This window comes from Arachis hypogaea, chromosome 18 (genome assembly GCF_003086295.3).
Source record: "Arachis hypogaea cultivar Tifrunner chromosome 18, arahy.Tifrunner.gnm2.J5K5, whole genome shotgun sequence".
NCBI classification, from domain to species: Eukaryota; Viridiplantae; Streptophyta; class Magnoliopsida; order Fabales; family Fabaceae; genus Arachis; species Arachis hypogaea.
The window spans coordinates 92,081,722-92,088,532 of NC_092053.1; the positions used below are offsets into that span (position 1 = coordinate 92,081,722).

General features: G+C 39.3%; 1 non-coding gene across 1 annotated transcript; it reads right to left on the reverse strand.

The window, feature by feature from the left end:
• Positions 1 to 1,273: 1,273 nt before the first annotated feature.
• LOC112773374 (small nucleolar RNA R71) lies at positions 1,274 to 1,381 on the reverse strand. The gene has a single exon (XR_003187927.1). It is a non-coding gene; the product is annotated as a small nucleolar RNA R71 (small nucleolar RNA).
• Between the last annotated feature and the right edge of the window lie 5,430 nt (positions 1,382 to 6,811).

Genomic DNA, 6,811 nt, shown 5'->3' on the forward strand with positions numbered 1-6,811 from the left:
AATCTTTTTCTTATTTTTATATCAAATTTTTGAAAATAACAATAACAATTAATGTTTTGATTCAAAAATTTCAAGTTTGTTACTTACTTGTTAAGAAAGATTCAAACTTTGAGTTCTAGAATCATATCTTGTGATTTCTTGTGGATCAAGTCATTAATTGTGATTTTAAAAATCAAATCTTTTTCAAAACTAATTTCAATCATATCTTCTCAAAAATATCTTCTCATCTTATCTTTTTCAAAAATCTAATTTCAAAATATCTTCTCCAACTTCCTAACTTCTTATCTTTTCAAAATTTGTTTCAACTAACTAACTAACTTTTTGTTTGTTTCTTAACTTTTTCAAAACTATCTAACTAACTCTCTCTCTCTCTCTAATTTTCGAAAATATCTTCCCTCTTTAAAATTTCTTTTTTATTAACTAATTATTTTTATTTTTGATTTAAAAAAAAATTTTCAAAAAAATACTAACCTTTTTCAAAAACTATTTTCGAAAATCACTAACTCTTTTTCAAAAAATCATTTTCGAAAATTCTCCCTCTCCCATCTTATTCTATTTATTTATTCATTTACTAACATCTCATCTCACATCTCTGCCCTCCTCACAGTTGTGTTTCTTTCTTTACATCACATTCTTTGTCTCCCTCTTTTCTTCCACTCACAAAGGGATCCCTATACTGTGGTATAAAGGATCCATATTATTATTATTATTATTATTTTTGTGCCCTCTTCTTTGTCATATGAGCAGGAGCAAGGACAAGAATATTCTTGTTGAAGCAGATCCAGAACCTGAAAGGACTCTGAAGAGAAAATTAAGAGAAGCTAAATTACAACAATCCAGAGATAACCTTTCAGAAATTTTCGAACAAGAAGAGGAGATGGCAGCCGAAAATAATAATAATGAAAGGAGGATGCTTGGTGACTTTACTGCACCTAATTCCAATTTACATGGAAGAAGCATCTCTATTCCTGCCATTGGAGCAAACAACCTTGAGCTGAAACCTCAATTAGTTTCTCTGATGCAGCAGAACTGCAAGTTTCATGGACTTCCATCTGAAGATCCTTTTTAGTTCTTAACTGAATTCTTGCAGATCTGTGATACTGTTAAGACTAATGGAGTAGATCCTGAAGTCTACAGGCTCATGCTTTTCCCTTTTGCTGTAAGAGACAGAGCTAGAATATGGTTGAACTCTCAACCTAAAGATAGCCTGAACTCTTGGGATAAGCTGGTCACGACTTTCTCAGCCAAGTTCTTTCCTCCTCAAAAGCTGAGCAAGCTTAGAGTGGATGTTCAAACTTTCAAACAGAAAGAAGGTGAATCCCTCTATGAAGCTTGGGAAAGATACAAACAGTTGACCAAAAAGTGTCCTTCTGACATGCTTTCAGAATGGATCATCCTGGATATATTCTATGATGGTCTGTCTGACTTAGCTAAGATGTCATTGGATACTTCTGCAGGTGGATCCATTCACCTAAAGAAAACACCTACAGAAGCTCAAGAACTCATTGACATGGTTGCTAATAACCAGTTCATGTACACTTCTGAAAGGAATCCTGTGAATAATGGGACGCCTATGAAGAAGGGAGTTCTTGAGATTGATACTCTGAATGCCATATTGGCTCAGAATAAAATATTGACTCAGCAAGTCAATATGATTTCTCAGAGTCTGAATGGAATGCAAGCTGCATCCAACAGTACTCAAGAGGCATCTTCTGAAGAAGAAGCTTATGATCCTGAGAACCCTGCAATAGCAGAGGTGAATTACTTAGGTGAACCTTATGGAAACACCTATAACTCATCATGGAGAAATCATCCAAATTTCTCATGCAAGGATCAAAAGCCTCAACAAGGCTTTAATAATGGTGGAGGAAACAGGTTTAACAATAATAAACCTTTTCCATCATCCACTCAGCAACAGACAGAGAACTCTGAACAAAATACTTCTAATTTGGCAAACTTAGTCTCTGATCTGTCCAAGGCCACTGTGAGTTTCATGAATGAAACAAGGTCTTCCATTAGAAATTTGGAAGCACAAGTGGGCCAGCTGAGTAAGAGGATCACTGAAATCCTTCCTAGTACTCTCCCAAGCAATACAAAAGAGAACCCAAAAGGAGAGTGCAAGGGCATTGACATAAGTACCATGGCCGAACCCAAAGAGGGAGAGGAGGACGTGAATCCCAGTGAGGAAGACCTCCTGGGACGTCCAGTGATCAATAAGGAGCTTCCCTCTGAGGAACCAAAGGACTCTGAGGCTCATGTAGAGACCATAGAGATTCCATTGAACCTCCTTATGCCCTTCATGAGCTCTGATGAGTATTCCTCTTCTGAAGAGAATGAGGATGTTACTGAAGAGCAAACTGCCAAGTTTCTTGGTGCAATCATGAAGCTAAATGCCAAATTATTTGGCATTGATACTTGGGAAGTTAAACCTCCCTTGTTCATCAATGAACTAAGTGATCTGGATCAACTGACATTGCCTCAGAAGAGACAGGATCTTGGAAAGTTCATAATACCCTGTACCATAGGCACCATGATCTTTAAGGCTTTGTGTGACCTTGGTTCAGAAATAAACCTCATGCCCCTCTCTGTAATAGAGAAACTAGGAATCTATGGGGTGTAAGCTGCTAAAATCTCATTAGAGATGGCAGACAATTCAAGAAAACAGGCATATGGACAAGTAGAGGACGTGTTAGTAAAGGTTGAAGGCCTTTACATCCCTGCTGATTTCATAGTCCTGGATACTGGAAAGGAAGAGGATGAATCCATCATCCTAGGAAGACCTTTCCTGGCCACAGCAAGAGCTGTGATTGATGTTGACAGAGGTGAACTAGTCCTTCAATGAAATGAGGACTCCCTTGTGTTTAAAACTCAAGGATCTCCCTCTGCAACCTTGGAGAGGAAGCATGAAAAGCTTCTCTCAAAGCAGAGTCAACCCAAGCCCCCACAGTCAAACTCTAAGTTTGGTGTTGGGAGGCCACAACCAAACTCTAAGTTTGGTATTGAACTCCCATATCCAAACTCTAAGTTTGGTGTTGGAGAGTCTCAACAATGCTCTAAACATCTGTGAGGCTCCATGAGAGCCCACTGTCAAGCTATTGATATTAAAGAAGCGCTTGTTGGGAGGCAACCCAATGTTTATTTATCTAATTTTGTTTTTGTTTTTCATGTTTTATTAGGTTCATGATCATGTGGAGTCACAAAATAAATATAAAAATTGAAAACGGAATCAAAAATAGCAGAAGAAAAATCACACCCTGGAGGAAGCATCTGCCTGGCGTTCAACGCCAGAACAGAGCATGGTTCTGGCGCTGAACGCCCAAAATGGGCAACATCCTGGCGCTGAACGCCCAGAACAAGCATGGTTCTGGCGTTCAACGCCAGAAATGGCAACAAATGGGCGTTGAACGCCCAAAATGGGCACCAACCTGGCGCTGAACGCCCAGAGTTGTGTGCAAGGGCATTTTGCATGCCTAAATTAGTGCAGGGATGTAAATGCCTTGACACCTCAAGATCTGTGGACCCCACAGGATCATCTCAGGATCTGTGGACCCACAGGATCATCTCAGGATCTGTGAATCTCACAGGATCCCCACCCACCTCACCCTCTATCTCTCCATTCATGACCATCCCTTCTGTTTTTCATCCACCACTCACATCCATACACACATCTCCTCCATATCTTCTTCTTCTATTCCTTCTTCTTTTGCTCGAGGGCGAGCAACATTCTAAGTTTGGTGTGGTAAAAGCATAAGCTTTTTGTTTTTCCATTACCATTGATGGCACCTAAACCTCTGAAAGAGGGGAAGGGAAGACAAAGGCTTCCACCTCCGAGTCATGGGAGATGGAAAGATTCATCTCAAGGGTCTATAGCTCAGTGGTAGAACATGTGGCTGCAAATCAAGAGATCCCTGAGATACCTCAGGGGAGGCACTTCCCTCCACATAAATATTAGGAGCAAATCAACACCTCCCTAGGAGAATTAAGTTCCAACATGGGACAATTAAGGGTGGAACATCAAAAGCACTCCATCATCCTTCATAAAATAAGAGAAGATCAAAAAGCAATGAGGGAGGAGCAACAAAGACAAGGAAGAGACATAGAAGAGCTCAAGGACATCTTTGGTTCCTCAAGAAGGAAACGCCACCATCACTAAGGTGGATTCATTCCTTGTTCTTATTTCTTCTGCTTTTCATTTTTTTTTATGTTATGTGCCTAATTGTGTTTGTGTCTTCATTACATGATCATTAGTAGTTAGTAACTTTGTCTTAAAGTTATGAATGTCCTATGAATCCATCACCTCTCTTAAAATAAAAACTGTTTTAATTCAAAAGAACAAGAAGTACATGAGTTTCAAATTTATCCTTGAACTTAGTTTAATTATATTGATGTGGTGACAATGCTTCTTGTTTTCTGAATGAATGCTTGAACAGTGCATATGTCTTTTGAAGTTGTTGTTTAAGAATGTTAAATATGTTGGCTCTTGAAAGAATGATGACTAGGAGACATGTTATTTGATAATCTGAAAAATCATAAAAATGATTCTTGAAGCAAGAAAAAGTAGCAAAGAACAAATCTTGCAGAAAAAAAAAAAGAAAATAGGCGAAAAAAAATAGAAAGAAAAAGAAAAAGCAAGCAGAAAAAGCCAAAAGCTCTTAAAACCAAGAGGCAAGAGCAAAAAGCCAATAACCCTTAAAACCAAAAGGCAAGGGCAAATAAAAAGGATCCCAAGGCTTTGAGCATCAGTGGATAGGAGGGCCTAAAGGAATAAAATCCTGGTCTAAGCGGCTAAACCAAGCTGTCCCTAACCATGTGCTTGTGGCGTGTAGGTGTCAAGTGAAAACTTGAGACTGAGCGGTTAAAGTCAAGGTCCAAAGCAAAAAAAAGAGTGTGCTTAAGAACCCTGGACACCTCTAATTGGGGACTCTAGCAAAGCTAAGTCACAATCTGAAAAGGTTCACCCAATTATGTGTCTGTGGCATTTATGTATCCGGTGGTAATACTGGAAAACAAAGTGCTTAGGGCCACGGCCAAGACTCATAAAGAAGCTGTGTTCAAGAATCATCATACTGAACTAGGAGAATCAATAACACTATCTGAACTCTGAGTTCCTATAGATGCCAATCATTCTGAACCTCAATGGATAAAGTGAGATGCCAAAACTATTCAAGAGGCAAAAAGCTATAAGTCCCGCTCATATGATTGCAGCTATGTTTCATTGATAGTTTAGAATTTATAGTATATTCTCTTCTTTTTATCCTATTTGATTTTCAGTTGCTTGGGGACAAGCAACAATTTAAGTTTGGTGTTGTGATGAGCGGATAATTTATACGCTTTTTGACATTGTTTTTAGTATGTTTTTAGTAGGATCTAGTTACTTTTAGGGATGTTTTCATTAGTTTTTATGTTAAATTCACATTTCTGGACTTTTCTATGAGTTTGTGTGTTTTTCTGTGATTTCAGGTATTTTCTGGCTGAAATTGAGGGACTTGAGCAGAAATCAGATTCAGAGGTTTAAGAAGGACTGCTGATGCTGTTGGATTCTGACCTCCCTGCACTCAAAGTGAATTTTCTGGAGCTACAGAACTCGAAATGGCGCGCTTCTAATTGCGTTGGAAAGTAGACATCCAGGGCTTTCCAGAAATATATAATAGTCCATACTTTGGCTAATAATAGATGATGTAAACTGGCGTTCAACGCCAGCTTTCTGCCCAAATCTGGCATCCAGCGCCAGAAAAGGAGCCAAAACCAGAGTTGAACGCCCAAACTGGCACAAAAGCTGGCGTTCAACTCCAAGAAGGACCTCTACACGTGCAACACTTAAGCTCAGCCCAAGCACACACCAAGTGGGCCCCGGAGGTGGATTTATGCATCAATTACTTACTTCTGTAAACCCTAGTAGCTAGTTTATTATAAATAGGACCTTTTACTATTGTATTAGGTATCTATCAGCTTTTGATCTTTGATCAGTTGTATGCTATCTTAGATCACGTTTGAGGGCTGGCCTCTCGGCCATGCCTGAACCTTCTTCACTGATGTATTTTCAACGGTAGAGTTTCTACACTCCATAGATTAAGGTGTGGAGCTCTGCTGTTCCTCAAAGATTAATGCAAAGTACTACTGTTTTCTATTCAATTCAACTTGTTCCGCTTCTAAGATATTCATTCGCACTTCAACCTGAATGTGATGAACGTGACAATCATCATCATTCCCTATGAACGCGTGCCTGACAACCACTTCCGTTCTACCTTAGATTGAATGAGTATCTCTTAGATCTCTTAATCAGAATCTTCGTGGTGTAAGCTAGATTGATGGCGGCATTCAAGAGACCGGAAAGTCTAAACCTTGTCTGTGGTATTCCGAGTAGGATTCAATGATTGAATGACTGTGACGATCTTCAAAATCGCGAGTGCTGGGCGTAGTGACAGACGCAAAAGGAGGGTGAATCCTATTCCAGCATGATCGGGAACCTCAGATGATTAGCTGTGCCATGACAGGGCATCTTGGACCATTTTCACAAGAGGAGGGGATGTAGCCACTGACAACAGTGATGCCCTTGCATAAAGCCAGCCATGGAAAGGAGTAAGACTGATTGGATGAAGACAGCGGGAAAGTAGAGATTCAGAGGAACGAAAGCATCTCTACACGCTTATCTGAAATTCTCACCAATGAATTACATAAGTGTTTCTATCTTTATTTTCTGTTTAATTAGTATTATTTTTGAAAACTCCATAATCAATTATTATCCGCCTGACTGAGATTTACAAAGTGACCATAGCTTGCTTTATACCAACAATCTACGTGGGATCGACCC